Consider the following 10,343-nt stretch of genomic DNA (forward strand, 5'->3'; position numbering starts at 1 on the left):
AAATTGCTAATTACAAGTTTTTAAAAATCTAGTTAAAATAAATAACTCTTTTTTGACTGATCTCGTTCTCCGTGTAGGATACTGCTTTTTGGTAATTTCAAGATTAAATGAAGAAAACTGTCTACTATATTAATCTACTTTATTCAAAATTGAATTTATTTCAATTTGAATAAATGTAGAAGGGGGCATATTCTAGGTTCTAAGGTCACTTAAAAAAAAAAAAGAATCAAACAACTTTTTTTAAAAATTTTACATGTTTATTCAAAAAAAGTTCTATGTTTTAACTGAAGTTATATAATAGAGTTATTTTTTTATGTATTATTTTTTCTTATTAATTTCTTAAAGAGTTTTTCAATGAATCAGTTACGTGAATTCTGAATCCTAGATGGTGCAGATGCCAAAGACGATGAATTTCGTTTTTTTTTTTTCTCTATTTTTGTTCATACCACCGATAATGCTGATAACTCACAAATTTTCAATTTAATTTTTTGATTCTTGGAACTAGTATTTGTATCTATCTTTTACTTTAAAAAATTTTTTTTATTGAAACTTCGGGAAGTACTTAGAAAATATAATAAAAAAACATATTTTATTGGTCCCTTCATGCCTACTATAACTAGTTATTTCGGTTTTCTACTAGCAGCTTTAACTATAACCTCAGTTCTATTTATATGGTCTAAGCAAAATACGACTTATTGAAATTATTGAATGAATCTTTTTTGATCAAAAAAGATTTATATGGTATTTCATATGTTCGATAGTTCCTTACCGTGTTAATTACCCAATTTGGTCATTGAGATCGTCGGCAATACAGATTAAGAGCTAGGAATAGATAGTACCTCTCTTTCTCCCTTCAAAAATGAAAACAAAATAAAATTGAATGATTGAAGTTTCTTTATTTGAATCGTCTTAGGTCTAATTCTATTACTTTGGCTGGATTATTCGTAATGCTTATTTACAATCAGACGTGGTGATCAGTTGGACTTTTGATTAATTAACATCTCTTTTTTTTGACGGACTGACCTCCTTCTTGCTTTCATATGCGGGAGGTCGAATTCAGATGCTGCTCAATTATTTGCGAACAGTGGAATTTTGACACAATCTAATAAACAAGAGGACATCACGCTCTGTAGGATTTGAACCTACGACATTGGGTTTTTGGAGACCCACGTTCTACCGAACTGAACTAAGAGCGCTTTTCTTGTTTTTTATAAAAAAACGAAAAGGCTAGAAAGAGGACATTCTTTAACTCGAATCGATTTGTACGTATATACTATATCATAGTATATCATAAATTCAGAATTATATGTATGTCCAATTTTATTAAAAAAAGATAAATCTAAATGGATTCCTCGTTACTGCTCTTCTGAGCGTTATTAGGTAGGGATGACAGGATTTGAACCCGTGACATTTTGTACCCAAAACAAACGCGCTACCAAGCTGCGCTACATCCCTTCGATTGGTTTACAGTGTCATTGTAAACAATTCCTATCTTGTTTCCACATCCTTCTTTTTTTTTTGTTTCATATCAGATAACAAACATATATATAAGTATAATTAAAAAAATGACTTTTTTTAGGCAAATCCTATATTTCAAATTTACATAAAAAGGCGTTTCCATTTGAAAATGGAATCTATAAGATCGTTCTAGTAGACAATATTTCAATTCTAATTTTGAAAATGGGGGGTTACATATACAAATACAAGAACTTCTTAACTACATGTACATCTATAGTTATATATATTACTATATATATTGTAATACAATAAAAGAAAAAGAAGGAGGATTTCAAATGCGAGATCTAAAACATATCTTCCGTAGCACCGGTACTAAGTACTCTATGGTTCGTTTCGTTAGCAGGTTTATTAATAGAGATTAATCGTTTATTTCCAGATGCATTAACATTTCCCTTTTTTTAATTCTAGTTTTAACATCAGAAAGGATAAAAAAATGTAGAGATACGATCAACGATCGGGAATAACCCCCCCTTTTTTTTCTAATTCTAAAAAAAGAAAAAAAAAAAAAAAGGGGGGCCGAAAGGTCATAAAAACGGGGTTCAGGATCCAATTAAAAAAAAAAGTGTTGCTAGGGAAGATATCCTACGAGATACTTAAAAAAAATACTGTACAAAGATTTGAAATATAGTTTTCAAAAATCATTATATACTTATTATTTCTTTTTATTTAATTACTAATTAATATTCATTGCAACGAAATATTTAAGACATTTTTTTGAGTTAATTAACAGCTTCTATTTTTTTTGTTCTTGTTCTTTATGGACCCTAAAATTAAAATAGAGATTGGGGGTGAATCATAAATCCAAAGGAGGTTCATGGCCAAAGGTAAAGATGTTCGAGTAACAATTATTTTGGAATGTACCAGTTGTGTCGAAATGATATTATTAAGAAAGAATCGGCTGGAATTTCCAGATATATTACTCAAAAGAATCGGCATAACACTCCTAGTCGATTGGAATTGAGAAAATTCTGTCCCTATTGTTATAAACATACAATTCATGGGGAAATTAAGAAATAGATAAAATTGAGTGCTTGTATGTCAAATTTTATTTAAGAACAGGAATAATGAGAGTATCTACGTATTATTACATATATATAAATATAAACAAATAAAATAATAAAAGAAATCAAATCCTATTCTTAATTCTATATAGAAACTCTATCCTATATAGAAATAGCAATCGTTTTATTTTGATCCGATCCGATCAAAAAATAGGATTTTATAGGTAAGGAATAAAAATTATGAATAAATCTAAGCGACCTTTTACTAAATCCAAGCGATCTTTTCGTCGGCGTTTGCCCCCGATCCAATCGGGGGATCGAATTGATTATAGAAACATGAGTTTAATTAGTCGATTTATTAGTGAACAAGGAAAAAATATTATCTAGACGGGTGAATAGAGTAACTTTAAAACAACAACGATTAATTACTATTGCTATAAACAACTCGTATTTTATCTTTGTTACCTTTTCTTAATAATCAGAAACAATTTGAAAGAAGTGAGTCGACCCCTAGAACTACTAGCCTTAGAACCAGAAAAAAATAGACTTATTCTTCAATTGAATAACTAATCTGAAGGAATTAAAAAAGAGGTAATATTTTGTGCGACAAATCCAATCAAGAATCAAAATTGATTGTTACTTCTGTTTTTTCTGTCATAAAAAAAAAAAAAAAAAAAAAAGAATCGTCGAAAAGAAAAAGAATAAGTCTTTTTTTAGCGACTATATACCCTCGTTTTGTTTTGACGACTTTTTTTATAATACTAATTTCTACTCTACCCTCCCCGAGCTTATTCTACTTAAGAACTCTATTTCAAATATTTTAGTGGATTTCTTCCAATCCCCTCATTTTTTTGATCTCATTTGAAATCGTATAAAGACAACTCCTATTTAATAGAGCTATTTGTGCAAGTATTTTTCGATTAAGAAGTAATTGCTTCTTGTACAGATTGTGTATGAATCGGTTATAACTATAGAATACCTCCGTTTCGTGAATTACGGCATTTATTCGAGTGATCCATAAACGACGAAATCTCTTTTTCTTTTACCCCTATCCCGACGAGCCGAAACTAAAGTCTTATTCTCTGTTGAGTCATAGTTCGTGTAAGTCGTGAATGAGCCCCCTTGAAAGCTTGATGCAAATAAACGAAGTTTTGTTCTACGCTACGCCGCGAGCTATATATCCGCGTTAATTCTAGTCATGAATAAATCAAACTTTGATGAATAACTAATTCTTTTTTTAGTTTTAGTTATTCTTTTCCCCTTTACTAGTCATTAATAACCAAACGAATTATTCCAATGTATAAAAAAAATTCCAATGGCTTTTGCTACTCTAACCTTCCCCACCACTATTTTTGGCTAGGTAGGTTCCTTTGCTTTGAAAGGATAAATTGCCTTGGTACTTGTATAAAAAAAATAGAATAAACTACAAAAGTAGTAAATAGAAATGGATAAATAGTGGGTTCCTCGTTTCTATGGTTACTTCTAAAACGGTGAGGTCCTCTCTATACACCGGAGCTCCTTCTTTAATTATCAATACTATTGTAACTTTACAATTCACATTCTTTGGCTCTACCCCCATTAATATTCCAGTATAGATCTTTCACAATGAGATCCACTTTATACAGTAACGGTATTTAATTTTAAAATTGATTTGGTCATTTACCCTGTTAGTCCGTTTTTTCTTTCAAGAGTGGAATCTTTTAATAAAAAATGGGATTTCCCCCGCTTAATTGATAACCATTTGTTATCATTGGGGGTTTTCTAAAAAATGGAGTTGGGGATTTGCACCAATGTAAACCATAAGTTTCAGACACAATAGAAGATATGAATGATCTAATCTTTTTGAAATAATGAAGCGAGTTCCTCCATTCTATTTTTATTAACAGGTACTGATCCTTGATATTTCAAAAAGAATTTCCTTTTTGTGTTTCAGTCTATGATCTAAACGAGTCGCACATACACCCGAGTACATGTTCCTCGTCGCTGAGGGCATCCCCGAAGCGCTGGGGATTTTGTGACATTTCGGATTGGCTGTCTTGTATTTCTAATAAGTTGTTTAATGGTTGGCATACGAATCATATAAATAATGGGCTGGTTTTAGATGGGTTCTAACCGGCTAATTCTGAATTACTTCTCTTCAAGATTCTCTTCATATAAAAAAAATATATGAAGAGAATTGAAACTAAACCTTTAATCTAAAAAGATATAAAATTAGCAGTGGTAGATTTGCATGAAATCGCTCCTATTTTATTGAACCGCTACAAGATCAACAATGCCATGAGCTTGGGCTTCTGTTGCTGACATAAAAACAACCCCTTTCCATGTCTTCGGATACAACCCATATAGGTTTGCCCGTTCTTTGTACATAAACCTTGTGATGGTTTCGCGAAGTTTTAGTAGTTCTTCCCGCTTCCAAGATAACTTCTCCCGTTGTGCCTCAGAAAACGAACTAGCGGGTTGATGGATCATTACCCTGATGATATAATAGAAAAGCTTTTTCTATTTCGCAGAATGAGGCGAGATAACCAAAAAAACAGAGAATTTGAATAACCGTAACAGGCTTTTTTGTGCGTTGCATACGGCTCTAGATGGAATTTACGTTTTTGACCTTTCCTTCGGCGAAAGAAAACAAAATATAGGTTCTATTATACGCGGATCCATAAATGATCCAATTACCATCCTTCTTTTTTTGTTTTGTAGGAGTTAAAAAAATACTATGATGGTTCCGTTGCTTTATATATCATTTTTTTTTGATCCGTCTATGATTCAGCAATCCCAAAGTGTCTTTTTTTTTGTTTTTGTAAATAAGCTTCCGGTGTGAAAACAAAGTTTGTGACGCTGGGATGTGCCCGAATAGGGAAGATATCATTTTAATACCCCTTTCTTATCCCATACTACTCTTTCAATATATAATCTAATTTTTTTATACTAAAAAAATTTCATATCGAATTCGAAGTGCCATGCTATTATTACATTAACTAATTCATATTTCCGAGGGCGAAGGCATATAGTTTTTTTCTCTAAAATAAAAACTCATTGGCGCCAAGCGTGAGGGAATGCTATACGTTTGGTAATTTCTCCTCCGACTAGGATAAAGGATGCTATTGGAAGCGGCCATCCCATGCATATTGTCTGTACATCGGGTCGCACAAATTGCCATAGTATCATAAATGCCATTCCAGATATTACCCATCCACCAGGAGAGTTTATAAACAAATAAAGATCTTTGGTATCCTTTTCTATACTGAGATATATCATAAGACTAATAAGTTGATTCGAGATTTCGGTATCACCTCTTGGCCTAAAAAAACAATCTTTCTCTCGATAAAGTCGGTTGATTAGGATAAAATTTATTCCTTAGGAGCCGTACAGGCACTTTTGATGCATACGGTTCAACAAAATTGTTAAAAAATCAATGTGTCGATTCCAACCCCCCCTTTTTTTTCAGAGAAGGCTTTTCTTTCTAACTTAATAAGGGAAGGGCTTGCTTCCCTTTTAAAAGTAAAAGAAAAATAAATAAGTTTGGCCCTTTTATTTATTAGATATTATAATCCTAATAATAAAATAATAAAACGATTGATTAGGCCTGGCAGACTAACTTGAGTCATTGATATTTTTTTTTCATCGAGATTCAGTTGAAATGGGGATGGTTTTTTCTTGTTCCTGAATGGGCTTCTTTCCTTTTTTTATTCCGTTTTTTTAGGTTTATGCTCTACTTCTCGAGTAAAAGGAAAAATTTGCCCGATTTTGATTGCACATATAGGACAAATAACCAAATACCGCGTCTTTTTTTTTTTTACTACTCCTCTTTTTTTTTCAATTCATTCTTTCTTTCACATGTCTTCTGTCAAATAGTCAATAAATTTTAATTATATATTATTTTATTGATCAACATTTTTAGATCACCCTGTTTCAATTTTTTGTATTTTGTTATTTTTTAATAGAATTTTTATCATAATTTTGATTCATATTCATATCATATTAAGTAGTAATTATAAAAATATTATATATTAATTATCAATTGGATTTTTGCTAAACGGAGCCTGGATACTTATTTTATTAGTCATCCGATCACGTAACCATAAAAAATTTTTTGATAATCTAATATCAATCTAAATACTCCCTGCATTTAATTTAAGTTATTTTTTTGCGCTTCGCGTTACAAATTTTTGATAATTCAATCAATCTTTTTTGAGCGAAACAGAGGTATCTCGATCGAGGGAGAAAAATGGGGAAATCCCATATAGCCCAATATATCTGACAAGTCGCACTATATGTCAACCCAAGATGTATCTCCTTCTCCAGGACTTCGAAAAGGTACTTTTGGAACGCCAATAGGCATGAAATGAAAAAAAAGAGATGAAGTTCTCATTCACTTGATGTGGAAACGTAAGACTGGGGGTTTCATTTTTTTTTATCATATTATCTTTTTTCCTACTTTATTAATATTAATCATATTTAAATTAATCATATTAATACAGAAGTTGAATAAGCTAAAATAAAATATAAAATAAAAGTAAAGTAAGAGAGAATGAATAAAAATTAAAGAAACTTTTACGAACGGGGCTTCTGAACAACAATAGCTATCTTGGTTCATATAACATAGGATTCACCCCCATTGCGTATTGGTACTTATCGGATATAGAATAGATCCGCTTCCCTTTTTTCCTATGAATCGAATGTTCCATTATTACTAAAGAATAGAACAAATATTAATCCTTGCTCCGAAAATAATTACCTAAAAAGGGGGGGGTCCGTAAACATAGTTTTTTCCAATGCAATAAGTTACATAGTGTCTATTTTTCATTGATAAAGGGGTATTTCCATGGGTTTGCCTTGGTATCGGTGTTCATACTGTTGTATTGAATGATCCCGGTTGTTTGCTTTCGTTCATATAATGCATACTGCTCTGGTTGCTGGTTGGGGCCGGTTCCATGGCTCTATATGAATTAGCTGTTTTTGATCCCTCCGACCCTGTTCTTGATCCAATGTGGAGACAAGGTAGGTTCGTTATACCTTTCATGACTCGTTTAGGAATAACCAATTCATGGGGCGGTTGGAATATTACAGGAGGGACTATAACGAATCCGGGTCTTTGGAGTTACGAAGGGGTAGCCGCAGCACATATCGTGTTTTCTGGCTTGTGCTTCTTGGCAGCTATTTGGCTTGGGTATATTGGGATCTAGAAATTTTTGTGATGAACGTACAGGAAAACCTTCTTTGGATTTGCCCAAGATTTTTGGAATTCATTTATTTTCTTCAGGAGTGGCTTGCTTTGGTTTTGGCGCATTTCATGTAACAGGATTATATGGTCCTGGAATATGGGTATCCGACCCTTATGGACTAACCGGAAAGGTCCAACCCGTAAATCCGGCGTGGGGCGTGGAGGGTTTTGACCCTTTTGTTCCGGGAGGAATAGCCTCTCATCATATTGCAGCAGGGACGTTGGGTATATTAGCGGGCTTATTCCATCTTAGTGTTCGTCCGCCTCAACGTCTATACAAAGGATTACGTATGGGAATATTGAAACCGTCCTTTCCAGTAGTATTGCTGCTGTCTTTTTTGCAGCTTTTATTGTTGCTGGAACTATGTGGTAGGTTCTGCAACTACTCCCATCGAATTATTTGGTCCTACTCGTTATCAATGGGGATCAGGATACTTTCAACAAGAAATATATCGACGAGAGTAGTGCCGGACTAGCTGAAAATCAAAGTGTATCAGAAGCTTGGTCTAAAATTCCTGAAAAATTAGCTTTTTATGATTATATTGGTAATAATCCAGCAAAAGGGGGATTATTCCGAGCGGGTTCAATGGACAATGGGGATGGAATAGCGGTTGGATGGTGTAGACACCCCGTCTTTAGAAAATAAGAAGGGCGTGAACTTTTTGTACGCCGTATGCCTACTTTTTTTGAACATTTCCGGTTGTTTTGGTAGACGGAGACGGAATGTTAGAGCCGACGTCCCGTTTAGAAGGGCAGAATCTAAATATAGTGTCGAACAAGTAGGTGTAACTGTTGAGTTTTATGGTGGTGAACTCAATGGAGTAAGTTATAGTGATCCCGCAACTGTGAAAAAATATGCTAGACGGGCTCAATTGGGTGAGATTTTTGAATTAGATCGTGCTACTTTGAAATCCGATGGTGTTTTTCGTAGCAGTCCAAGAGGTTGGTTTACTTTTGGGCATGCTTCGTTTGCTCTACTTTTCTTCTTTGGACACATTTGGCATGGTTCTAAACCCTCTTCAGAGATGTTTTTGCTGGTATTGATCCAGATTTGGATGCTCAGGTGGAATTTGGGGCATTCCAAAACTTGGAGATCCAACTACAAAAGACAAGCAGTCTGATGCAACATTGCTTTTTTCTTTTAGTTTCTGTTTGCGATTTTTTTGATTTCATTTATAGGTAGGGTACTGTAGGAATCTTGATTTAAATCGCTGCCGTTTCTTGACTCTTTTTTGTTCTTTATCCGGAGGTATACTCCTTCAGTAAACATAAACAAAACAGGTATGAAAGCTATAATTGTAAACCACGATCAAATTTATGGAAGCATTGTTTATACATTCTCTAGTATCGACTTTAGGGATCATTTTTTCGCTATTTTTTTTCGGGAACCGCCTACAATTTCAACTAAAAAATGAAATAATTTTTCATTCTCTTCATTGACGTAATCAGCCTCCAACTATTTGGAGGCTGATACGTCAACTAGTCCCCGTGTTCCTCGAATGGATCTCTTAGTTGTTGAGAGGGTTGCCCAAAGGCAGTATATAGAGCATACCCAGTAAAACTTACAAGTAACCCAGATATAAAAGATGGCGACTAGAGTTGCTGTTTCCATTATTATATAATTGAAAGACCACAATGGATCTATGCTAAGATCGTTTATTACAACGGAATGGTATTACAAAGTCAACAGATCGTAATGAATACAAAATAAGATTTAGGCTACACAAACTGTTGAAGATAGTTCTAGATCTGGTCCAAGAAGCACTACTGTAGGGAAGTTATTGAAACCGTTGATTCTGAATATGGTAAAGTAGCTCCTGGATGGGGAACGACCCTTTGATGGGTGTTGCAATGGCACTATTTGCGGTATTCCTATCTATTATTTTGGAGATTTATAATTCCTCTGTTCTCTGGATGAATTTCAATGAATTAGACTGAGAAGAATCTTGAAGTGCTAGCTTTTGTTCGATACTGTCAAGAGCAATTCTGTGATTGGTGGTTCGCGGCACTTTTTGCGTTTCGAGTGTCTACGTAATTGGACAAGTAAAGTAGAGGATTCAAGAGATCTATTCAACCTTTGGTAGGTTGTTCGGACCTATTCGCCGCGCGATTGTGTATTTTTCTTGCAGTGTCTTTGCTGCCGGATCATATTAGTGTGTGCATTGTATAGGATATTGTGACGTGTGTACCCTATGGATAGTACAGAGAAGGGGGTCTGTCATCTTTATCAAGATGGTTTTCGTTTATTGTCGATACTCGTCGAGTATCTGCAGTCGGAGATCATTCGAGCATCGAATCAGAAACGAAGAGATCAAAAAGCAAAAGGAGGCGAACATGAGGCATACTTAATACGTAGGACCTCGTAGCCGATTCTTTCCGTGCTATCTTAGAATTTTCATAAATCAATTTTTTTCTGCTTTTAAACTCTTATTTAGATCAAAGGACAAACGCTCTTTTATTTTGAATGTTTTTAATTCAGTATAGCTCTTTTTTTTTTGATTGAATAAGGGATGATCCAATGGTTCTCACTCAGGAAACGTTGGACTTTGAAGGTTTCATTGAATATCGTGGTTTTCGTATGAATCTGAGGTTTCAATTAA

General features: G+C 33.8%; 1 non-coding gene and 1 pseudogene across 1 annotated transcript; one reads left to right on the top strand and one right to left on the bottom strand.

Moving 5' to 3' along the window:
• Positions 1-1,121: 1,121 nt before the first annotated feature.
• TRNAW-CCA lies at positions 1,122-1,196 on the bottom strand. The gene has a single exon. It is a non-coding gene; the product is annotated as a tRNA-Trp (tRNA).
• Positions 1,197-7,378: 6,182 nt separating this feature from the next.
• Positions 7,379-9,021, top strand: LOC125600268 (annotated as a pseudogene).
• The last annotated feature ends 1,322 nt before the right edge of the window (positions 9,022-10,343 follow it).

The sequence above is a fragment of the Brassica napus genome, unplaced genomic scaffold, assembly GCF_020379485.1.
Source record: "Brassica napus cultivar Da-Ae unplaced genomic scaffold, Da-Ae ScsIHWf_2169;HRSCAF=2822, whole genome shotgun sequence".
NCBI lineage: Eukaryota > Viridiplantae > Streptophyta > Magnoliopsida > Brassicales > Brassicaceae > Brassica > Brassica napus.